Raw genomic sequence first — 25,806 nt, forward strand, 5'->3', positions numbered from 1 at the left:
CTCTCCCTGCCCCTGTGCTGATGGATGTGGCGTGCTGCATCCAGAGCTGCCTGTTATTTCATAATAAGGGATGTCACCTCTGGATTTACTGCCTGTAATGTGATTTGGGGTCTTCCGGAATGGAAATCCGTTGCTCACGCCTTCATATCTTCAAGTTTGCTCTGCTTCCAGCTATCAGGTGTCTGTGTGCTGCCTTTCCATTGCTGAACTTTGCAGGATAAAGTCTTTTCTTTTTTAAACCAGTGCTTATGTAGGGTGCCTGCAGAACCCTCAGCTCTCTGAGAAGAGGTGCAGAAGCTGCAGCCTTCCCAGGGTGTTGCTTTGCCTCCCTCATCCAGAGCATCGCACACGAGCCAGCTTCTGTGCTGACAGTCGCAGGAATAAACTTAACACTAATTTTAACTCTACCTCCGAGGTGGGTATATCTCTGGGGTGAGGGCACAATGAATGCCCTATTCATGAAACTACAAACACAGTAAAAAGAAGAGAGAGAGAGAGAGAAAAAAGTGTCCCACCCTAACGTGTTTCTGATCTCCAAATAGCTCTAATTTTGGCTTACTCAGAGAACAAGCCGAGGTAGTGTTCGTTTTAACAGCCAGGAAAGGGCTGTCTGTTTATATTTAGGGCCTTGTAGATTTGCACAGCGTGTGCAGGTGGCACATTAAAACGTGTGGATGATTTCTTACCAGGATAAGGCTGTGTTTTTACTGGAGCACCTTTAATTTTCTACGAAGGCTAAGTAAGCACTGAGAATCTTGTTGCAATCCGTTCTGGGGTTAAATGTAATGGCTTTTGGAGTGTTGTTCTGAGCTTAATCCTGGATTCCTCTCTCCTTGCACCTTCCTATGTGGCTCTGCCCAGGACTCACATTTTGAAGAGCAGGTTGGCATCTCCTGCCACCTGGAGCCTGTAGGGCACTGATGACTCTCACTTGCTTACCAGTGCTGGCACACTGCTGCCTGATGAACAAGTAGGATGGATAAAGAGCATCATGAGCATCTTCCTGCAGCAAGGAAGCCCCAGTCACTTCAATTGCTTGCAGCTCTGCACCTCTGGTTGAAAATGGTTGTGCTCCCTAAACCCCAGCCATGCACGTCACCCCGTTGACTCCAGGAGATTCAGGAACCCATTCACTGCTCACCTGGAGTCATCTTGATTTCAATGACTTTTCTTAGTCTGTGCTTTTGGGCTGTGGCTCCTGGCATTTGGGCATTGTTCCTGTTTGTCCTCCAGTGCTGCAAAGTCCCGATCCACATGCAAAAGGGACAACTCTCAAGTGAGACTGAGACAGGCTTTCCAGTTCTTTGAAGCAGCAGCAGCCTTTAAGTAAGCCTTGCATCCTGCTTGCTGCTGAGACACGGGAGATAACCGAGCAGCAAGCACAGGTGCTGAAATTCTCTTGCTGGCATTCAGGAGCTGAAAGCCTCGTCCAGCTGCATTTCATCCTTCTGCCACCCTTTGGAAATCACTCACTGACCACTAACCCTGCTCGTGCCTTTTGCATGGAGAATCCAGATGCTCATTTGGTGTTTGTAAGGCTTACCCAGATCCCAGGGCTAGGGAGGGCTTTGCGAAGCGGAGTGCAGCTATTAATGTGACTTTCCTTGGTCTCCTGGAGCTCCTGGCCCTCTGAGATTTGTTCTTGGATCCAAAATTAGAAAGCTGTTGATGCTTCGTTCATTCAGAGTTACGAAAGGGGCTGTGACTGAGCTGAAACATTGGGCAGCTGTGAGCAAATGAGGCTCAAAGCGGTTGCAAGAGCAGGATGGAGCTCAGCACGGAGAAAAGATACCAAGTTTTAATTATAGGTACCTGTGCCATACCAAGGGCTTGGGAGATGGGGCAGAAAAGAGTGAAACGCAGGTTCTGTTTGCACTGAACTATTTCTGTGCCTGTTTGGGTACTTTGCTGTGGTAACCAAAGGACCTATTTTTAGTACCTTTCCCAAGATGCTCCTCCTCACTCCACTGAGCTGCTTGGGAAGCTTGTGTACAAAACTGTCCCAGGGGTCTTTGAGTTAAATTGAATCTTAATTCAGATGGATTCCAAAGGATGATGTTCTTCAGAATACATCAGATTCTGCAGGACACCACCCTGGCTGTGTGTCCTGCTCAGAATTGGGCTGGTCATCCCCCACATCCCCAGTTCCAGCATGTACCTACTTGCATTGCCACGAAGAGGTGGAAAAGTCTGCTTTTATTTTGTCAGATCCTGATTATTGCATAAACCCAATCATATTGCAATGGCAATTCGTCTTAAGAGTTTAACAGAGTAATCCACAAATCCATTCCTTCCTGGTCCCCAGTGAAGTGCCTCTGAGTCCAACATAGAAAAGATCAGCTCTCTGTTTCCCTGGGAAGATCCATCATAGGGGACAACAAGCAAGTTTTGTTGTATGTTTGTGTCCTTATGGTGAGACTTTCACCCTATTCTCTTCGTCTTACAGTCCTTCAGATTTCACTGCACTGACAGTGGGGTATTTCTGTACCCCAGCTCGCAGATTGAAGGCGTATAGAAAATTCACCTTGAAATATTTACTTCTTGAGAAAGTGTTGTTAGTCTTCATAAAGCACAGATATGCAAAAGAACATAATCATATGCAAAGAAGCCACAAGCAAACAGGGAAGGCTGAGCTTCTTCCAATGTCATTTCCAGAGTCCTTCTTCATGCCTTATTGTCTTTCACCCATAGCCATTTAAATACACAATGTTTGGAAGAATAACAGCAGCACAAGTAGTTGCACTTTACCCATAGCATGCTCTTGAGTATCTCTTGTTTTGTTATATGTTGTTAATCTGTTGTATCACTTTTAAAGCTCCTCTGCAAAATGTTTCCACTTACTTTAATAAAATCGTTCTCCATCTGGACACAGATTTGCGTGACAACAATTTGTGCTTGCTCAAAAGCTCTGATATTCTTTGAAGGTTGTAGAAATGCAGTGACTAAATACATGCAGTCCATGCAGCATCAGATCAGCAGAATAGCTATCCTTACTTGTTTAATGCTGACATGCAGGTGATTAAACAGGATTGGCAGAGGACTGGGAAAGTTTGTTGTAACAGAAGTGCAAATTTTCAATGCATTTCAGTACTTGAGCCCCTTGGAGAAAGGAAACAGCACGGCTTTTAATGTTATCTGTGAGTAACAGGTCAACTTCAGTCAATGGGAAGGATGTTGCATTAAGTGTACCCATGATGGATTCGCTTCCATATGATGCATCAAATTCATGTGTTGAAATAATTCAGGTATTATGGAGAGGAAATCCCAAAGGGGAAGTTGATACGCTGATGCTCGTAGCGTGGGAGCTCTCTGCTGTCAAAGGCTTTTACTTTCAACGAGATATTCCTTGACTCTGTGTCATTGTCCCTAGTTATGCTTCAAATTCATGCTCCATCCTGTAGCCAGAGGAGCAATTATAGTAATATTTGCTTATTCTTATTCAGTCAAGGAGGTATTTAGCCTTTTTAATGCTTAGGACTTGCTTTAATCCCATGTGACCACGGTTACGTAGGTAGGTCCTGGAAGACAAAGTAACTTTTAAACTCAAGATGCTTGAGTTTTAAGAGTGATGTTCACCAGCACAACTTCGTGTTGACACAGATGTACAAAATGCCCTTCTTTTTGCTTTATTTTTCTTTATTTTTCTGATTTATTCTGGGAATAGAAAGAAAAAAACAGTAGCTAGAGTGTGAATATTGAAAATGGGAGGTAGGTGTGGACTTGACTGTGTACAGGTAGAGCACTTGGAAGAGCTAATCTGAAGCCTGTGCACCTATTTTATCTTCATCACCGTTAGATCTGGTTATCCATATCGAGGTGATGGGAAAGTTAATGAGGAGCTGTGGGTGCTGCAGCATGGGGGAGAGGTTGCACAGTACCTCCCTACTTCTTCTGTCTCTTGGCCAAGGGGCAGCCAGTGTAGACCAACTGCATGTGTATGAGCCCAGCTCACACCAAGGGGAATTCTTACCTGAAACCTGTTTAGACGTGGGCAGAACGGTAGAAAATGTGGGTGATGCTGCTGTCAGCTGCAAGCAGTAGCATTTTGTCACCTGCTTGCTGTGGCAGCATGAGAGCCAATGTCAAGTATTTGTTTGAAGACAGTCAATGTATAAATCTGCATTTTTGGTCACCGTGCACAGAGCGTCACTAGGATGAGTGAACAACAGGCATTCTCAGTTTAGTTGGCATTCATAGAGATGGATGTGAAGGATTTCTATAAATCAATGCAGCATTTTGAGGGGGTGACTCACATCGGGGATGCAGAGCAGTTGCTATAAACCCAATACACAGAAATTCTCCCAGTGCAGCAACCATACTGTAAAGGTGTGCAGCAGGATATGCTGCTCTTATTTAACCTGCCCTGGAAATGCAAGAGCACGTGGCCCCTAACGAGATTAGGTATTACATTTAAAAACACTAAGCCTGTTAACACAGTGCATAATTAGGCCCTGGAATTCACTGCCAAGGAAAATCTTTGAGTGAACCCTTAATAACACTTTAAAAACCAGGCAGACACTGCTATTATTGATAAAATGATGCTTAGATCTGTTCGGTGAGAGCTGCAGAAAAGTCAGGCTGCTTAAGAATGACAGCCGTAAGGCAAACCCTGCTTCCACAAGCCTCACTTTGTGCTGGAGTGAGCCCAAGCAAAATCTGCTAAGAAGGAAAATGGGATGGACCTTCCAACCATGCAGTCATCCTGCAGGCTCTGTGTCCAGGCGGAGCTTTGCTCCTTGATTCCTTTCTTACTTAATCAGCTTTGTGCTGCTGTAAATCCACGTGGCGACGTGCAGTGGTGGGGCAGTTTGTGATGACGAGTGCATTAAGGTTTAATGCTCAACGAGGTCATGTTTGGGTCCCATCCAGAGGATGCTGTGAGCAGAGCCCGGGGACCACACTACTCTTCCTTGGAGGATGCTGACGGTGTTCTGCAGGTGGGACAGCCTCACTGACTTCACCCTGCAGGTTTGATGTTGATTTTATGCCAAAACTTCATTAATTTCTGCTATCTTAGAAATTAAGCCTCTGCTGTCAGTGCTCAACGCTGAGACATGTAGGTCTCTGTGCAGAGCTGCATTAGCTCAATTTACCCTTTTCTTCCAAGACAGTTTTAAGCACTAATTGACCAGAATTCAAACCAACTTTCTCTCCTGGTGATGTGGTTCATTGCTTATAATTGACCTGCTTTTCTGGCAGGGAAGAGAGCTGTACCAGCCAGCATATACTGTGTGGCTGTAGCTTGGAATTACTTAGATGTAAGCCCTGGAAGGAAAACTTTAGGAGCTTACTCTGAGGAACTGAAGCTGTAAAATAAAATATATGAAAAGAAAAATTTCCACACTAGTCTTTTAAACGTGTAAACAGAGTCAGGGAAGGAAGTTTAGCACTGCTGGTAGCAGAATGCAGCTTTCTGGAGGTTATCCTAGATGGACAGCCAACAGTCTTAGTGAGTGTGGGAAAAATAACTTAGAATCACAGAATCATTAAGGCTGGAAAAGACCAGTAAGATCACCCAGTCCAATTTCAGCCCATCCCCACCATGCCCACTGACCACATCCCTCTGTGCCACATCCCCACGGTTCTGGAACACCCCCAGGAATGGTGACCCCACCACTCTCTGGGCAGTGTGTGCCAATGCATCACCTCTCCTTGGGAGAAGAAATTGTTCCTACTGTCCAATCTGACTTGGGTTGCCCTTCAGGATGTGGGTCCACCAGTGGGCAATATATATCTATCTGTACATACACGCAGTGTGGATCTTTGCCATACGTGGGCTTGGACTCACAGTTCATCCCATCACCAGCTGCTGGCACTGGTCCCTCACACAGGAAAATTGTTATAAATGGAGTTCAGTGAGAAGATAGGACAGACCTCATTCATCATGCACAGGGCATGGCTGGAGAAGCACAATGACCAGCACTGGTTGTGCAGGGATGATCATTTCTGTCTTTTTATCCCTCTATATTCCCATATTTGTTTTTCCCCAAACCACCTTGAACCTTCCCTGGCTTTGGTTCCTTCCCCAAACATCCCATTGTTAGCATTGTGCAATCCCCAGATGTGCTTCCCTTGCACTCCAGTAAGCATCCCATCCCCACCCCAGTCCATAATGAGCTCAAGTTGACTCATGACATGGGTCATGGCTCTCGTCATTGTGGATTTCACACCTGGATCTGGGGCTGAGGCTCTCCTGGGACAGCCCTGGGCTGGGTGTCCCTTCCTCTGAGCCCATAATTTGGGTCCCTACCTGCTATCGTGCCCTGTGTTTCTCTGGGTTTATGGAGATGGGCAGGGAGGGGCCCGTGGCTCCTGGGATGGGCTCAGCGTAGGCGAGCAGGATGTTATTTGGTCCCTTCACCTCCCCTGGAATCTCTGTGCTCTTTTGTGGGTGTGCAGGTAGAGATTTCTATCTCATAACACAGAGATGGCCAAAAGTGACATGTCCTGCCTTTCCTAGTGGGAAATGAGGAGAGCTGGAGGAGATGTGTAAGGGGAACTGGAACCCCCCAGTCCTAGACAGCGTCGTAAAACTCATACAGGTATCAGTACTGGACAGGAGTTAAGTGCACACTGGCAGTTCTTAGAGCAGTTCATGTGCTTTGTGTTGAATGTGGGGGCTGCCCATGCCCAGTGGAGGTGGAGCAGGTGCCCTCCGTTTGGATGAAGATGTAGATGAAGGGTAAGCAAAGCATCTGGCTCCAAGCCTGGGGGATTTCTGAGCACCTGTGTGTGCCTGAGTGTGAGTATCAATGGGTACCAAGGGAGTATTCTAGGTCCCATGTGGCCTCTGCTCAAATTTAGACTATGCAGCTTGCAGCATGGCACTGCTGGATCACGTTCCTGGATGTGGACATGCATCAGATCCCAATGGTAGGCGAAGACACCAAAGCAGATGCAAAAACATCTGGACATCACCTAAAGCTGTAAGATTTTCTCCATCTTCTGCTGATGCCCCGTGTGGAGCGTTGGCTGCTCTCCAGCAGCAGTTCCCTCTCTGTTCTCCTGCCTTGGAGGTGAGTGAGAACCTCTTCTGCCATGAGCCACGGGGGAAAGAAGAGCACAGAGAGAGGGAGAAACACACCTCACTGCTTAAATTAGCCTCCCTGGGATTCTTTTGAGAAGATAGGAAATATGACAGCCTGATTTACAACAACTGCCTTGGAACTCACTGTGTGCCTGTCCTGTCTCCTTGCATCTAGAAATAAATCATCACGCACTCACAGAAAGGCACCCTTTTATTTGGCCACCATATGTGCCTGACAGCTCAAACACACATTTTTAGGCAGTGCTGCCTCTCCCTGTTTCTTCTCCAGGCACTGTGAGTTTGAAGCATCGATTTTGCATTCGGGCTTTGTTATTTTTTTCCCTTTGTTTGAGGGCTGCGGAAGGGAACTGCAATATGGCCAACCCAAACTCTTTCAGATGCTTCTGTCACCCTGAATGCGTGAGAAAGGATATAGAACAGCAGGAAAAGATAAAAATCAGAGGGTGATACCTTCTCATGCCCTGTGAGCTCATCATGTCCTGGTGGTGGTGAAAACTCCCTTAATCCTTAATGAGATGTGTGGCCGTCTTGTTTACAGGACAGATAGATTAAAAACAACAACAGCAATTAATGGTTGCGTTGAGACTGATGGGATCTTGGGCTGTTTATTTCAAAATGGTCAAATTGACCAAGAATGGCAGCTCAGGTTGTGCCTAATTCGGATCCACAAAAATTGCAATGGCAATTTTAGCATTTCCTGCATCAGTTCAGGGTGTCAGAGAATTTGGGGTTCCTTCATTTCAGTGTGTTTATTTGGGTTTCTTTATGTATGCGATGTGAAGTCATAATTTCCTCTGTCAAAAAATTCTAAGCTACTACATCTTGTTTGGAAGGGTTGTTCTTTATTTTTGGTAGATTTCCTTGTCTAAAATATATAGATATGTATAGACTTCGCATTGGTGAATGATACACCATTGAATAATGCATAATAAGCACAGCAATGGGAGTTTCTGCTGTGAGGTCACTTAGGACAGAGACGAAATTGCTGCAGGAACTGGTTTTGCACCAGTTCTAGCATTGCTATTCACTAGGTGCAGATTTCTGTACTTAAGGAGCAAATGCTTTACATTTGGTGAGGGGAGAAGCTAATTCTGCCTTGAAAGATAGAATATGAGCTGACAGAATGTTGCAGGTTTCTGTAGTGAGACCCAGAAATGGGGCAATGCAATCGATGCAAGGAGCAACAGTGCTCTGATCATGGGAGACAGTTCTCACAAGGAAATATACTGATGCATTATTGCCTGGCATCACCATTGAAACAAATGGGCAAGTTGTTAGCAGAGCCTTCCTCTTTACCTGCCTATTTACACGTGATATTGAAAGAGCATCCAACCCCAGATCCAGGTGCCCAGGGGGAGTTGTTAAAAATATACTAAAATAGTACACAACCTGCCAGCTCAGCTGGAGCAAATGAGAAAATCCTGCAGAGAGCTGACCTTATCCCATTGCATGGGGCTCCCCTGCTGTGTGCATGCTGCTGAGATGAGCAGGGCCAGGCAGTGAAATGTGAGAGCCAGCTGCTATGGGAGCAAGTGACAAAGCTCCAGGATGGAGCATGCGTTGGCTGGATGGTGTGCCACAAGGGTGGGAGAAGTAACCAGAGGTTGTTTTGCCCTCTGAGATGGGGAAATTCCCACTGATGACAGCACATTGTTGTCCCTGCTGGGGAATTCATGATGGGAGGATCCTTTGCTGTACTGCATTGAAGGTGAAAGGAATCTAAGCGGAATGTTGGGATGGGGACGTGATTTTGCAGTCAGAAATGAGAACAGTGAAAGATACACAGTTGTGTTTTCTGTCCTGATAAAGGAATTTGAGAGCGGATTTCAAGATTGGAAAAATAAATAAATAAATAAATAAATCTTTGATTTTATGGTATATTCACAAATCCATTTTCAGTCGACGGAAATACATCACCTGCTAGATTTCAAATAGAATGTATAGGGTTGCAATCAGATATTGAACTCAAATTTTAGTTGTGTTTCTCTACTAGACTTCCATAAGAACATTTATGGAGACCCAACAGTGAATGTGAGCATTCACTGAATGGGTGCTCGCTGAATGTGAGGCAGTGGGTGCTGCGTTTCAGCAGTGGTGACAGAGGCAGTGGGTCACCTCCACTGGTGCAGATTTTGACAAGCACAGCATGCAGGCTCTTGTTCATGTCTGTCAAAAATGCTCAGCTAATGGTGGTGACTGTGTTGAAAAATAGTGTTTTGTAGCTGAGAGTTTGCTCTATGAAAGAGTGTTATTGTGCTCTCTCTGTTGGTTTCCATGGAAATAAATAGGAGGCATTACTTTCAGAGCAACCTACATATATAAGGCCTGAGACAATTCCTCTTCACTTGGTGCAACCCAGGCAATCCAATAGGTTGGATACTCATGATCTAGTGCATCCCCAAGCCATCTCCAAGCTATCCTCACTGACCATGCCCCTCAGTGCTGCATCTTCACAGCTCTGGTTCACCTCCACCATCCCCATGCAGCCCATGCCATTGCTTCACCGCTCTAAGAGAAGAAATTGTTCCTAATATCCAACCTGAATCTCCCCTGGAACAACTTGTGGCCATCATCTCATGTCCTAGATAATGGCTATTTCTATTCTATCTTTTGTCTAAAAAGCTGCTAGACCCTTGTAGACTATATCCATATGATCCTGCCAGATAGGAGCTGACGCAGGGGTTGGAGGCTGATTTCATAACCAGACATTCACCCAGAGGGTGGTGAGGCACTGGAACAGGTTGCCCAAGGAGGCTGTGGATGCCCCATCCCTGCAGGCATTCAAGGCCAGGCTGGATGTGGCTCTGGGCAGCCTGGGCTGCTGGTTGGAGCCCTGCACACAGCAGGGGGTTGAAACTGGATGATCATTGTGGTCCTTTTCAACCCAGGCCGTTCTGTGATTCTGTGATTCTGTGATTCAGGAATTCTGAGATGAGCAATTTCTGGTGGGTCTTGGGAGTTTTGCTCAGTGCAATGCAAAAGACTCTGTGACCAGGGCACACCGAGACAGCAATTTGTGACCATTTGATTTCCTTTCTGAAAAGCAAACCAATGCTTTCATTTGTGCAGTATATTTTGGGGGGAAGATGATTCCTGTGTGCACGATATAATCCAAACTATATGGTGAAAATGCTTATTTAATCTTCAAATTAACGCTTGTTATGTATAGACACCCATTCTGCTGGATGTGGACCCGCTCTGTAATAGCTTGTTTCATGTGTGTGGATGTGGTTATTGGGGTATTTACCATTCATTGGTCTATGTCAGTGGTTTCCAATCTTTTTTTGATTTGTAAATTTTACATTTTTATGGTGGGGTGCAGTCATTTGCATAGCAAATTTAAGCCTCCGACCACTGGCTTTGCTTTTCTTAATGACAACTCACAAAACCCTTAGAAGTTGCCCCTGAATCCCCAGGGCTTCCCAGACATGCTGGAAACGACTGGTCTAAGATGAATAGGGAGGTTGTACAGAAAAAGACAGAAAGAAGGGAAAAAGGTTTGCTTGAAGGTAGTCATGTCCCTTCCCCAGTGTAAACACAACAGGGCTGGAGGTGCTGGCTCTGAAGATAATATCTGCTGTCCCTGAAAAATGGACCAAGCAAGTGGAAAGGTCATACACTCATAGAATCACAGAATATTTGGGTTGGAAGTGTCTTAAAGATCGAAGAATCATAGAATTGCTTGGGTTGGGTCGGGCTGAGTTGTGTTGGATTGTGTTGAGTTGTGTTGTGTTGTGTTGGGCTGGATTGGGTTGGGTTGGGTTGAGTTGAGTTGTATTGTGTTGGGCTGGATTGGGTTGGGTTGAGTTGAGTTGTGTTGGGCTGGATAGGGTTGGGTTGAGTTGAGTTGTCTTGTGTTGGGCTGCATTGAGTCGAGTTGAGTCGGGTTGGGTTCTGTTGGGTTGGATTGAGTTGAGTTGGGTTCTGTTGTGCTGGGCTGGATCGGGTTGAGTTGGGTTAGGTTGCGTTGGGTTGAGTTGAGTTGGGTTATGTTGTGTTGGGATAGACTGGGTTCAGCTGCATTGAGTTGGGGTGGAAGGATGCTTCAAGATGGCAGAACCACAGAAAGGTAGAGATGAAAAGGACCTCAACTCCTGCTGTGGGCTAGGAGGGGACACAACACCCTCTGTGCCCCCAGCACAAGCTGACAGCAGCATCTGAGGGGCAGAAAACCCAGCAGCCTGGCTCTTCCACTCGTTAACTCCTGCCAAAATCCCCAACCTCTCCTCCCTCCGAGCGCTTTTCGGCGCGGCGCAATGCGTGTGTTCGCTCGGATTGCTCAGAGTTGGCTGCAATTCCTATTCGCAACATATTGTTTGACAAATGTCAATTCTGAAGAAAAATAATTTAAATTATATCTTCGAGACAAAGTTTCAGATTTAACGTTGAGCAGATGCTCTGTCTAAAATTAGCATAATGATTCCTCATGCCTGCTACTTACCAGGACATGTGTCTTTAATGTAAGTGTTGGAATAATAATGAAACTTTGCAGTGATTTTATGTGGATAATTGTAGATTCTCCCGCATGCTTTTGAAATGTTTAATGAGCACGGGGACCTTTGGAGTTAAGCAAAGCTATTTTTCCCACTTTGCAGATGTGGAAAGGGTGATGCAGAGTTCCCAGTGCTGGGAAGGGGGACAGCATGGGGGGAACAAGGTCGTCGCCTGCAGTGGGCTTTCAGCTCCCAGCTGCTGGTGGGAGGGCTGGAAGAGCCGTGAGCTGCCATCAATTCACATAGTGATGGGATTTCCTAATGTAGGGGGAGTTTTTCCAGCACTGGGCTTTTACTGGTGCGGGCTGCGGGGCATGAGTCTGCGGCTTCTGAAGGTCTTGTTTCACTTTTAGGGATTTACAGTTCAGATCGTAAAAGGTTGTTAAATATGTCTCAAAATGTTAAGTTGGATCTGCGGGTTTCTACTGCTGTGATTTTCCTAAGCAGGAGGATGACATGGGAAATGTATTCCCAGTGCCCTCTTCAATCAGGAGCATGATTGCTCCAAGTTGGACGTGAGGGCTTTAAACAAACAAACAAGCAGAGAAGCAAACAACCTCTGACAGTCCCCGGACAGTTTCCCAGATGGGAAAACTTTGCAACAGAAAGGTGAAGTGACTTCAAGAATGAATATGAACGGCTCAGATTCCCATGCTGCAGCAAAGGGATTTAGGGGGAGCCTCCTTTCCTGTTCCGTTAACCCAGACAGCAGCTCTAACAATGGTAAAGATGGAAAAGATGAGAGTAGTGACCCCGCTTTGGCAGCTGGCAATGGGAAGGAGTGCTCCAAAAAACGGGGACGGAAACAGCTTCCAAGAGACCTTTTCAGGCAGTAGGTAATTTTTACCCATCCTGAGGTGGATGAGGGATGGGATCAGCGGAAGGGAAAGAGTCCAGTCTTTGGGTGTGAGGGGAGCTGTGGTTGTGTTGGCCATCCGTGACCCAAGCATGGCCTCTGTCCCAACCAAACATTGGTTTGGAACAAAGGGTTCCCACAAAATTCACCCCAGTGGGCCCTTGGGGTGAAACCTCGGGGGAACCCTGCCCTTCCTCTTCCCATTTCAGCAAAACCACACTTTTCCACCCAAGAAAAGGCACCGCCACGGGCAAACACCTTTGTGCTAATTGCATTGAATGGCCACATTTGTGCTGGTTAGGAGAAAAATACCTGGACCTTGTGGGTGCTGGGGCACGAAAGGTGACTTCAGGAGGTGGCAAGAGGGTGTTTGCTCCGATGGGCAGATGCTAAAGTGTTGGTCAAAAGTAATAATAAATAAAAGAAAAAATACCCACACTGCTTTCTTTTGAGGAAATATTCAACGTTCCTGTATTGAATGCTGTGTGGTGCACCTTGCTGCTATTTCTATGGATCCTGAGGCTGTGTCTTCTGCCCGTGTTCCCCTTGAGCCATATTTCATTTATTATATATATCAGTATTTAGCATATCTAGTGTCTGCATCAGTACAATGAGGCAATTGTACCTACTTATGGCAAAGTGACTCAAACTGAGACCATGGGAGCAAAATTAAACATGTAAGGCCGTGATTCTCACTTTCTGTCCAGAATGAGATGCAGAAATGGGGTGTGAAGCTGGGCTAGTAACAAGCCCATAGAAAGCAGCTGTGTTAGATGGTATTTTCTTGCTTTTAGCACCAAATCACAGGGGAAAGCAGCGGGCAGGGACTGAGGGGGGGCTGCTCAGTGCTGCAGCATTGGGTTTCCAATCATTGCCTGTTCTGGAAAGCAACATGCTGTTTGCTGAGCAAAATGACAACAGAGCTGATGTTCACCCCAAAAAGCACTCCGTGCCAAGTCTGGCTGCTGTAGAGACCACACAGCATCCTTACTTCATCCTTAGATGTCTTTTTTTTTTTTTTTTTGGCTGAGCACTGACTTTTTTTAAAGTCTGGAGTCAGATAGGAACAGAGGCTTGACATGTAGATATACATATATACACATACTTTGGAAGTCGTGATGTCTTCGTGCAGCCTGCATCAGGAGAGCCCCATCACAGCCCCCTCTCCCCCCAGGCAGTGCACGGTCGGAGCGAGGAGAGTGCTGCTTCCCCCTTCCAGCACAAGGTTTGTTACGGGCAGTGCTTAATTAAAAACGACCAAACAACCTTAAAGTCCTCTCGCCGAGCCGACGTTCCTATCGGGCTGCAGGCTTAAGAGCTGAGCCAACATCTGAGGATGAAATAATTCGAGAAAAGCGAAGGAGGAAAGGGGGGGAGGTGCGTTTGGGCAGCGGGATGCTGAAGGGTCCCGCTGGGAACCCCGCGTGCCCACGGGGCGACCCGAGTGGGGAAATCTCGCGTGTGGAAGTCTCGCGTGGGGGGAAATCTCGCGTGGGCAGCCCCCGCCGGTGCCCAGCCCTCCCCCCCCCCACCCTTTCTTTGCCCCGGGGGCTGCGCAGGGTCCCATCGGGTGACCCCTCGGGTGGGGGGCTGAGCTCTACGTGTCCACACGCTGCAACCCTGAATTCGGGTTGCGGTCGCTCCGGGTGTCCCGGAGAGCGGATCTGCGCGGTGCGCGGCGCCGGGAGGGCAGATGGGGAGGGGACGGGGAGAAGGAGGAGGAGGGATGGGGAGGAAGGAGGCGCTGCCCTCGGCTCCCCGTATCCCCCGTCCCTGCTCCAGGTCAGCTCCATCCCCTTCCCGTCGCTGCGTTCCGTCCCGTCGGGGGCTGCAGGATTCCCTCGCCTGTCCTCGGCCCGCGGAGAGCTCTTGACAACAGGAAACAATGTGTAGTGAATGGAAAAAGGGGGTGGTGCCGCCTGCACAACTTCCCCTGACATCACTGCCCAAATAAGGAGCTTGAAACGAACCTTTTCTATTGCAGCCCGGCAGAAGATCCCCCCGGAGTCCCAGGGTCTGCAGAGGCAATGGCAGAGCCGCGGCTGCAGGGCGGGGGGCGAGCGCAGGTAACGGGCACCGCTCCCTCCCTCCCGTGCTCTTTTTCTCTATTTCATTTCACTTCGATTTCTTTTTTCCCTGGGGCAGAGGGGAGCTGGGGGCAGAGCGGCGCGATGGGGAGCACCGGGGCGCTGCTGGTTGCGGGGGTCTTAATTGGTGTCTAGCTCTAATTAAGGTCCGGTCTTGCCGCGGGCTCGTGCTAGCCGTGTTATGCAGGGTGAGCCGTGTGTCCGCATGTCCGCCTGTGTCCGTCCATCTGTCCAGGACGGATTTCCTCCTTAACGCTTGCACAGGAAAGTGATCGGGGAGCGCCACGTGACGGCAGCGAGCAGAATCCTGCGTGGGTAAACCCTGCGTGGGCTCAGTGCTCCCAGCCCAGCATGCGAGAGATCCGGGATGCAGTGACCCTTTGTGGGCAGTGACCCTTTGTGGGTGCACAGAGTGAGGGCACCTGCGGGTTACCCCGGGGGTAGTTTATCCCTTTTAGTTTTTTCCTCTTATTCCTTTGTCCTGGCTGATAGGTGCCCACATCTCAGCCTAAATTGAGGCAGCGTTAAAATGCATTAAGTCTAACTAAATGAGTGCTAATGATTTAAGCTCCTTAGCCTCCTCGATGGAAATTAACAACGCTTTTGATGCACCCGGAGGTGCGATCAGAAACGCAGCCACGCGCTAAGCTGCTCTATGCAAATATGTGGATTGTTATTCCGGAAAAAGGCACTGCGTGTTATTATTATTAATTTGTTTTTTACATCATTCTGGTGCTAATTGGCTGAGTGTTGTGAAGGCGCCTGGTACTTCTACCCGGCTCTGCTGCGATGAGTGGAAGTGGCCGGGGCAGCTGCCACGGTGATTGATGGTGTGAGCAACACAACCCAACCCTTGCTCCGCTGCTGGGGATCACCTGCAGCTTACAGCCTTTTGGTTTCCCTGGTGTTGAAAGACTGTTAGTGTCAGCGTGCAGAGTCAGCTTTAACTTTGGTGTCTTGGTGTCCCCCACTGCCCTTTCTTACACCCTCTGGTTCCACTGGGCTCCAGCCATCCCCTGTCTGTTGGGACTGGTGTGGTTTTCTTGCAGTCTCGGTGTTTGAGAAACTTTGCAGTTTTGGAGGAGAAATGTGTAGGGTGCTGTCAGTGTGCATTCACAGCAAGAGCAGGTGGGGTTTGTGGGATGTTTGGTGGCTCCCATGGCGGTGAGCATCGCTGCACCCATTGCTTTTTGGTCTTTGCACACAGCTGTCGGTGTAGAACTCCTGGGAAGCTGCTTCCCCCTATCCCAAGGATGCATCCTTCACTGAAGGATGGAGGGATCTTGTTGTACAATTACATGTGGTCCTGGCTTGCAGAGCAGCCCTCTCCCAGGGCTTGCAGCTTGGTGCTCAGCCCATGGAGGAGTCACTAAGGAGAGAACAAACAGCACTTGTGGAGGACTTGGGTAACCTGCATCACAGAAAAAAGCCTTCCAAAAGAGTTACTGGTTCATTAATGGACGTGTTGCTGCTGCGCTGTTTGCACAGCTCTGAGCTCCGTGTCCCATGGGTCACATCCAGCACCTGTGCTGTATCCCCTAAGAAATGTCTCTGAGGGTCCTCTCCTCTCCTGCAGATGCTCTTGGAGCATCAGGAAAGGACCGCATTCGCTCTGAGCACTTTAACCCCCATTTCTCCATGAGGACCCCAGGCTTGCAGCCAGCTCTTCCCAGCAGCCGTCAGAGTGGGGCAGCGCTCGCCCTGCAGTGGCTGTGAGCGGATGTGGGGACTCCTTGGGGTGAGTCCCCTGAGAAACAGTTTCGAAAACAATATTTATTCAGAAGCTGACAACGAAAGCACTGTTGGGAGCAGCACTTCCCGAGCCGCAGGGACCAGCTGCCCTGGGTTGCTCTAGCAGGGAAATACGCTGGGCTGGGGAAGCACTGCTGTCCCTGGACTCTAGGGGATTTCCGAGGGGTTTCTGGGAACTCCCAGCCATGTTGGGAGGCTCCTTCTGCCTCTTTTCCCCAGGTCCCCTGGTTGCTGAGGCTGCCGCTGCCTCCTGGCCACGTCTGGCTGCACGTGGTGAATGCAAGAAGTGTTTCAGCAGTTGCCATTTCTGCAGCAGTGCTTTGGAGCATTTAGTTTCTTGGCACGGGGTTCAAACTGAGGAGGGAAAAAGAAAAAAAAAAAAAGCTCTGGAAAGTTATTTATTTAAAATATACGTTTTATGGCATTGTCTCTGAGTTTAAGAAGGTTGCTTGTTAGGAGATCCTTATAGCTCTGCAGGGACCTGCAGCCAGCGAGGATGCAGGGCAAGCATTTCTGCTGTTTTCCATCCTGCCCATTGCACTGCTGCCACCTTCCACCTTCCCCTTGTCAACCCGTAGGCTGTTCCTCCATGGTGCTCCCTGTGCTGCAGCAGGCACTGCTGGCATGCAGGACAGGGTCTCCCCCAAGCTGGCTTTGCATGCTGAGCTGGGATCTCGGTTTCTATAATTGGCGCAGTAATCAGAATGGGGATTTAATATTATTATTTTTTTTAATCCTTTCCATATCCTGCATAAGGTGAACCTTTTAATGAGCATCAAAGGAAGCACTACGTGGGGAGGGCCTCTGTTAAAGGGGATTACTCAGTCACTCAAAAAGCATTTGGTGAAAGTTAACGTGCAATAAACCTTTGTTATCCCCTACCTTGCCTTCCTTTCTTTGCACAGCCCTTCCAGCACTTCCAGCGTGGTGGGAAGCCTTATTGTACCTTGATGATAGAAATTCCTTTTTTGTGCTAATGAGATTTTCAGTTTCAGGAGGTCTCCAGATCCCAAGTCGTCTTTCCCACACCATTTATCCCACCCTTCCCTTGTTCCTCCCTTGGACTTCGGAGGGTCATCTGTTCATTAAACCATTATTTAGGCTTTGCAGAACTGGGAGGCTTTGGGGTTTCTGTTATTTTGCTCTGCTTTACTATGAGACCTGCAGATTTTAGGCAGGAAGGTGAAGCGTGTCAGAACTTGGCTGGATCCAGCTGCATTCAGAGCTGGGATTTGGGTTCCTGCGGCAGCATTGCTCTCGGATGCGTTGAGACCTGGAGGGGTTTGCTGATCCCTCATTTGGTGGTTCGGTTTAGAGGGGAAATCTCAAGAGAATCCCAAAAAATTAAGCCTGGCCCTTTTCCCAGCAAACCTGGTTAAAGTGTCGTAGTTCCCTGAAGTCTTTATTGCTGTGCTCCAGATGGAAATCCAACTACTGCCTTGCTCAGATGGGCTCTCCTGAAGTTTACTACTTTGTGGAACACAAAAGTCCCAAAGTAGACACAACCTTTAATTGTATAACCACCTGCTCACTCTTCATAGGAATTACTGGTGGGTTGAGGTCTCATGGAGATGTGGAGCAGCTTTCTTCACCTTGGGGCATGTGATTATTCTCTTGGTAATCTCTTCTTTGGGCAATGCCACAGCAATGTGAGTGCTGCTTGTTTTGGTGGAGGGACCCAGGTGGTGTTGAGTTGTGAACTCGTGATGTTCCCAGCTGGGGTTAGAGCATGCCCTTGGGGTAAAAGGCTGAGAAGCCAAAGTGCACGTGCTCCCCAGAAGTGCAGTATGAAGGTAAGAAGTGAATTGGATGCTTTATGGGTCTGTGTTGCTCCTGGCAGCTATGGTGTGCAGTCTCTGGCCATATGATCTAGTGAAGGTGAAACCAGTGGTTGCTATCTGTGATAGGGTACAGGGCTCACTAATTGTAGTTGAGTGGTCACAGGGGCTTTCATGGGATTTATGAGGACCCTTTGTCTGATGGCTGTGCAGAGAAGAGGGTCAGCCCCGCTGTGTGCTGTCTGGGGGCAGTGTGGACCCCAAGGAGACTCTGACCCCGAGCTGCAGGGTTTGTCACTGCCTGGATGTGTTTCAGAGTTTTCCATGAGGCATCGCTGGGTCTTTAAATAGCTGCCCACGGGTTTCCTGTGTTTCCTCCTGCACCATATTCAGTTTTCCTGGGTTTGTTCCCCTCTGGGGGCATTAACTAATGTCACTAAGAAAATCCAGAAAAACTGAAAATGTAGTTAAAATGAGGTGAATAGAAATAAGCAAAAAAACCCAAGCCCAAACAAACAAGTGAGCTTGATGAAATTCACACATTTCAGTAAGCACTGGAATAGCCCCCACCACCTGTAACACATGAGCAGCTGCAGGATGCTCTGTGGGCTGAGCTGTGAGCTGGGGATGGGACAGTAATTTGCGGGTGCCATCCTCTTGCCACCGTATTGTAAACCCCTTGGAGGGTTTATGGCTACACCAGGTGTTAGAATCAGAATTTCCAAGGTTGGAAAAAACCTCCAAGATCATCTAGTCTGCCTGCCACCAATATTTCTCCACTAGACCATGTCCCTTAGTACAGCATCTAAAAGTTTCATGAAAAAGCTTGGAAAGGAGCAAGTTAAGGGTAATCAGATGGCTTGGCGTGAAGAAGGATGCAGCCTTCAGGAGGATGGGCACTGAAGGATGGAGGTGATGCCTGGTCCTTACAGAGATGCAGCCTCCAAGAGGTTGAGCACTGTGTGGTGTTTCTGGAGTGGTTGTCCTTGGAAGGGCTGTTGGCAGTGATTCCTTTTGGCAAAAGTGGAAATATTGAAGGGATTTCTTCAGGTGAGTTAGTGAAGTCTCCTGACTCAAGTATTGGTCCAAACTGGGAGACTTCTGTACGGACATCAGGGTAGGAAGGACAGGATAAAGCCTCTCCGTGTGCATTCAAGCTGACCAAAAATCTGTTGGGCTTTTGCTTGTTTTAAAGAAGTAAATAGAGCGTTGGTTGTGTTTGAAACAAAACTGGCTTCACTTTGAAGTTGTGGAGTGTTTGACTTCTGGACAAAGCAGTGGAAGGTCAGGCCTGAACCAAGTACAAAAATAGCTTTATAGATAGATACAGAGCAACATTAAATTTTCTGGGTTGAAAGGGAAGTCAAGCTGTGTGTTTAATTACCTCCCCCAAACCTGCGAGCCGTGCTTACGTATTTCCTTCATCATTTTCTCAGGCTAATATTAACAAAACTCATAGAGAACCTACTCTGCCCACCATTTCACCACTGTGTTTACATGAGAAAATTGGCTGGGGCACAACAGTGCGACCACTGTAGCTTGGAAGAAGCTCATGGTTCTTCTGGAAGAGAGGATCTCTGCTGGAAGGGGTCCTGCAAGAATTCACAAGTGTTTCTGGCCAATATCTCTTTGTGGAAAAGTTTGTGCCTCGGTTCCCACTTCTGTAAAATGGGGTTAAAAATATTCTCCCTCCCTCCCAGGATCGTTGCCACACTCCATCCGCAGCAGTTTGCAAAGTGCCACACAGTTTTTTCCATCAGTGTGAAAAATGCTAAGTAGAAGTAAATGGACACTATTTCTAATAATATTCTGAGTGTTTCACGCTGCTGTGAGTGGCTACAAATAACTCTGACAACACATTATGGTGGAGATTCACCATTGTGGTTCAAGGGCACTGAAGAAACCGTTGCTTTTCAGCACTGATGGCTCAGCAGCTATCCCAGAATCTTGCCAAAATGGGATCCAGTGGCCTTGGATCTTCCTTGTGCTCTATGAGCACAACGTGTGTGGGAGCTCCACCTTGGGAGCACCCAGTGGTAAGGACTGGCTGCCCATGAGCGTACTGTGCTGGTTGGTGCCATCACACAGCTAATTATTTTCTCACAGAATCATAGAATGGCCTGGGTTGCAAAGGACCACAATGATCATCTAGTTTCTATGCTGTGTGCAGGGTCACCAACCAGCAGCCCAGGCTGCCCAGAGCCACATCCAGCCTGGCCTTGAATGCCTGCAGGGATGGGGCATCCACAGCCTCCTTGGACAACCTGTTCCAGTGCATTTTGGGGAGCATTCATTAAAATCAATGCCTTGCTGCCTTTTCCAACCTTGCATCAAATGACATCGTTTGTGTTCAGAAGGAGCAAAGTGTGGAAGGCTGAAACCATAATTGCCAAACCAAACTTTTCTTCGTAACCCTAAGGCAGTGCTGTGCTGTTTTTTCTGCTGAAGAAGAAGCCTGCAGTGTTGGTTTTATTATGCATTATGCAGGTTTTAGGTCTTTAAAGAAGCGAAGGGAAAGTCCCAGGTGAGGTGTTGGTTGCCTTATGGTCTCTGTGGAATATGGCTGCTTTTTGATTCTGCCTGTAATTCCTTGCCATAGATGTGGTCTGCTACCTTCATGTTTTGATCTGCCATCCACCGGTGGGGATTTGTGCAACGTTAGGAAATACTTTGTGTTCGTATTTGCATTAATCAGAATTATTCAGCAGATAGGAAATGGTATGCCAAAATGTTAAAGCAGCATTTAAATTTTACTAAGTAAACAGGTGTAAAGGCAGAAGTGAAGGCAGTCGAGTAGTATGAAGTAACAAAAATCCTCAAATCCCATTCCTGCTGAACTGAGCTGAGTCTTGCTGGGTTGAGTTTGTCCTGGGAGCTTCTGAGTGTGGATGTGTCCATTGGCTGCGTCAAGCACAGAACACATCACAGAAAATCAAAGCTGGATGCTGTTCACCTTCTCTCTTCCTTTCCCTTCTCTCTGAAAAGACAGAAGGCAGAGCATGAATGAGTGTGAGTGCCGACAACAGAGAGTTTAGGTTAGCACTGATATTCGCTGCTTTGTGTGGCATCCAAAATGGCCATTTAGGCAAAGTATTTCCAATGTCGTAGCTGGGAAGCGATGAATACGGACATGGACTCCATGTGGAATATGGTCACGGATGATATCGCAGCTCAAGGGCGGTTGTTGCATGTGTGAGGGCACTCAGTGTGCCATCAGAAAGTGATATTTTGAGTCAATTCCCTTCTCTGTTTGCATTTGCCCAGGGCGGTATCAGCTGCCACGAGGAATCGTCTCGCCGTGCTCCATGGGTGTGTGCGTGTGCGAGAGGAGCGCAGGGGATGTTTTCCATTTAGCTGTGTTATTTCTGGCACTGCTGCTTTTTCTGTAATCACTGTGGAAACTGTTATGCTTGGGGGTTCTTCAAGGAAACTCTGTAAGTACTTCTAGGGAGAAATGCATTAAGCAAGTGGCTGTGATACGGGTTTCGTAAGGGCTCACTTTACTCGGGGGCTGGGATGGACGCAGTGCTGGTGGCATTGAGGCACCTCCAGCCTTTTCCTAGGGTCAGGATTTGGGGATCAGATCATACTTCTCCTCTGTTTTCACATACCAGTGGGCTGTTATCCTCCTGACCCACTCTAGAGGCTGGATTATGCCACTGCTGCGTGGAACACATCATGAGGTCACCTGGTTCAGCAGCCCACCTCTGGAGGATGCTACCAGCCTTGCAATAAATACATCGACCACGGGACAAACCTCTTCTAGTCTGAGCACTCGTGGTCATTCTCATTTACGACTTATTCACAAACAAAACCATGCCAGAAATTGCACATATCAGAAAAACTGGCCCCGTTTTCACGGCTTCAGGGAACTTCTCATTGAAAGCAAAGCTCAGAGGAAATGTGCATGTATAGGGGGAAGAGAAAGGGTTGTGGAGGGCAGGCGACAGGGCTTGCTAGCTCTCCTGTGCTGTGTTTTATTGGTGGTGTTTAAGAGTGTTCTTTCTCACTCTTGTTTGTGGAGGGGCTGACACCGGAAAGAGGAAAAGAGGTTTTGTCTGTGCTATACATATTTGATGTTTTACAAGCATGCATTTTAATGATTACCTTAATAAGTTACTCAAACCCTCCTCTCACTTTATTTTGGGATCTCTGGAGGCATTCTGTTTGCTTAACGCTCCTGAAGTCTTTATGGCAGTCAGCAGAGATTTATTACTATTGATTATATGGCACCCAGGACAGCGTTGTGCAGCAGTGTGCAGGAATGATGGTCCTTCCAGGAGCACTTCACCCACCATTGGTCTGCTTAACAGGAGAGCAGAGAAAGCAAAATGGACAGATCCGTCCAATTTGATGACCTCATCAATTAATTATTAATTGAGCTTTTAATTTTTGCATCCATCATTCTCGTTCTGTCTCCCTTGCCTTCCCAGAGTAGTCGTGTGGGGAGGAAAAGCATCACCAGATACTTCTGGAGGGGGGTTTGCAGCTTTGGTTGGAGCAGAGCTGTGCTGCATGTTAACCCCTCAGACTCCAGAGAGGTGCTGCCATCAGATTGTCAGAGCTTCTTTGTTGTAAGCCCAAAGAGCTGAGTTTCTCCCAATACTGTGAGCTGTAGGGCAGGTGATGGTGTTAATCCATCCTGGCCTCGGTGCTGGATGCTATAAGTCTCTTTTTCCTCCATTTCATGGTGGCTGTGGACAGAGAGGAGTTGCCTCTGTTTTTCTTAGCAGTCCCCGATCCCTCACAGTTTGGCATGGAAACTGCTTTTGCTGCTTCAGAGCTTCCAGCAGATGTTTGCAGGTGCCAGGAGTGCAGTTTTTTTTCTAATTGCATGGGCAGCTAAGAATGTTTGGTCTTGGTTTTGGCCTCTTTACCACTTTTGAAGGATCAAGAATGACCTCAGCTGGTGGTGGGACAGTGAGATTTCTGGGATAGTGTCCCAAACCAGGCAGTCTGATGCTATGGAGCATCAGCTTTGTGGATGTTTCCTTCCTTGGCTGTGTTATTTGGCTCATAGATTGAGGATCACTGTGTCCATACCGTCATGGGATAGATTTTCTTCATCCCTTCCATCTATAGGAATTCTGCATCCTTCTTTCCTAAAGCAATCCTGCATTACCCCAATGAGCCAAACCAAACAGCACGATCCATGGCTGGTCTTCAGCTGGTTCTGATGAGACATTAATGCCAGGAATGGCCCACAGGGCTCCCATGCAGGAAAAAGCCTTAAACTAACCAAACCTCTCACCACACACTTTTTTTGCCCCCCTCTTTCGGATCTATGGCATTTTATTGATGAACTGGGCTCGTCAACTCCAAAGAACCACTTTTCTCTTCAGTCCATTTGGTGCTGTGGAGAGAGCTGATGGGAATCGCTACAATAAAATTTTAATTAAATGCCAGGCAATAATTTGCAGTGAATAAAATGTGGTACCTGCAGTACATCTGTTCAGAAACCCAGAGGGCCATTAGTGACTTTGAGAACCGGGAGAAAGACACAGGTCCACTTACCTTGTTTCTTATTCTCTCATTCCGGGGCTGTGAGACCTATTATGTTTAATATTTCATAGCAGTGCATTGTTGCCATCCTTCCTGTGAGTCATTTTTCCACCAGAAACCCGTGCTCGCTGTGTTATTTAACCCCTTTAGGTGGCTGCAAAGTGGATTGCAAGGCTTGTACAGCAAGGCTGTGCTTTGCACGCTGCCAGTGCATTGCCGTGCAGCGCCAGGAAGCAAAAGCTGCTTTCATATGCAGCCACCTGCACTCACAGGGACAAACAACATCCCCAAATCACTTGGAGTGATTACCAGGTCTGAAGCTCTGCCTCATGCTGTGCTCCCTTTGCTGGGTACTTTTCCCTATGTCTGAGGCTGCTGGAGCCCACAGTGGAGATGGTGGTGGTGGAGATGGGCAGCATTTCCAACCCATCAGTGCAGGGAGCTTCGTCCAGCCTTTAGAGATTCCAGGTGATGGGATGACTCTTGGTGCAGTTTTCCCACTGTTTATTCATTTCTACCCTTGCTTGGCTTTGTCCCATCCCATGAAGGCTTGTGTGCCTGTGCAGGGACCTTTGCACTTCTCACGTTCTTGCAGCTGTGTCTTCCCTTAAAGCATCTCCTGTGGCTTTGCTGTATGAGCTCTTTTCCAGGTTTAAGAAAATGACTCGCTGATGGTTTTGGGGAATTCCTCATGTTTTCTCTAGGTTTCTGACCTGGGAACCTGCAACTGTGCACAGTTCTATGTTGTTTCTCTGCCTTTTAGCAGAGCTCCTGCTATGCAAACTGATAGGTCTGAGGCCAAAAATACATGCAAGTTTCATTTAAGTAACAGTAGTGGAAACTTTCTATGGAAAGAAGATACCCAAAATAAAAAAAAAAAAAATTAAAAAAATGCCCCTGAAAGAACAAAGTAATTGCCTTACAGAAAGACTTCCCTTTGCTGCACTGTTTTCCGTTTACATCAGCCGTTTGCCTCCTCTGGGTTGTGCAGTTGTGGTTCTTTGGTGTGTCATCCAGCAAAGTACAGCAGAACTTCTGTGCACAGAAGAAAATTGTTACTTTTTTCTCTGTCATAAGGAAAAAAAACAAAAAAAAACAACCAGCTAACCAGCCTGGCTGTGCTCTCTACAAATAGTGACATGAGTGGAATAGAAAAATGCCTATCAGCCCTGAGTGCGGTGCTGAAGGTTATGCTTTTGTGTTGTCCTTCAGATGGGAAGGTTAAAGAATGTGAGCAGTAGCATGCAGCAATTGCAAATATGTAGGAGCTTCTTGACCAGCGAGATGAACCCACTGTGGCATTTCAGCACGTACAATGCAGGGATGTGTTTTTCTTAACCAAAATTAGGCAAGGCTCTTTTAGCCTAGTGAGCCTAGGACATGACTTTGGCCATCGTATTGTCTTTACTTGCAATAACTACCAGACCAAAGTTCTGCAAGGAGAATGTTTTAGTTTTTACCCTCCTTCCTATCACTGGTTTTTGTCTCAAGTCCTGTGAACTGCTGGTTCAATCTCAGTTCATAGTCTCGCCTCACTTCCTTTGGTTCAGCAGAGTGCTTTTGCTCTGCAGAAGTGTCAAGAAGTGCATACACGTGCCTCTCTTTGCTTCTTTGTTCATCTTTTATGATGAAGGCAATGGTCATGCTTTTTAATGCCTTGAAAAACTTCTAAAACACCATACTGAAGTAAAATAAACCAACAAGCACTAGAGATGTGCCACATGAATCATTTTCTTGTTGTTGATAAGGCTGAGTGAAGGGTGACTGAATAGCTGGAGGAACTTCTGTAGACACTGTGTCATGCTTGACAGCGAAAGATTTCTTTTGAGAACATTGCATTTTATGTGTGTACACAAAACCTGAGCAGAGAGGGTGGGCTGATGATTTCCCATGGGTCTTCAAGTGAAGCCATGGCCATAGCAGCACTAGCTGGTTAAGTCTGAGCTGTCTGTGTCTCCTCTAGAGAGTGTATCCAGCCCTTTCACACCACCTTTTCCTTGAACACACTTGATATGGACATCAGTAGCCCAGTGGATGAGAAAGACAAGTCCTTCTGGTTATCTTGGTCATACGGTGTACCTGAAAGTTCATAGTTCAGTTGATGAGTGACCTGAATCAAGGTCCCTTCCAACCCAACCATCCCATGGTTCTATGACCTTTAAGGTTCCTTCCAACCAAACCATTCCATGGTTCTGTGATATTTAACCCAGCCATTCCATGGTTCTATGACCTTTATGGTTCCTTCCAACCCAACCATTCCAACCCAACCATTCCATGGTTCTGTGATATT

The 25,806-nt window shown here is 47.3% G+C and overlaps 1 protein-coding gene across 11 annotated transcripts in view; it reads left to right on the forward strand.

Annotated features, from left to right (window-relative positions):
• The window catches only part of HIVEP3 (HIVEP zinc finger 3), a 216,248-nt gene that overhangs the window by 107,999 nt on the left and 82,443 nt on the right, over positions 1–25,806 (forward strand). For 5 of the 11 annotated variants that reach the window (XM_090124023.1, XM_090124024.1, XM_031595082.2 and 2 more), the window contains one exon: positions 14,382–14,463. The exons of the other annotated variants lie outside the window; for them this stretch is intronic. The gene's annotated coding sequence lies outside the window, so the exon portion shown is untranslated. The remainder of the gene's footprint in view (positions 1–14,381; positions 14,464–25,806) is intronic. 11 annotated transcript variants of the gene reach the window in all.

The sequence above is a fragment of the Phasianus colchicus genome, chromosome 24 (genome assembly GCF_987193195.1).
Source record: "Phasianus colchicus chromosome 24, bPhaCol1.hap1.1, whole genome shotgun sequence".
Taxonomy (NCBI): Eukaryota; Metazoa; Chordata; class Aves; order Galliformes; family Phasianidae; genus Phasianus; species Phasianus colchicus.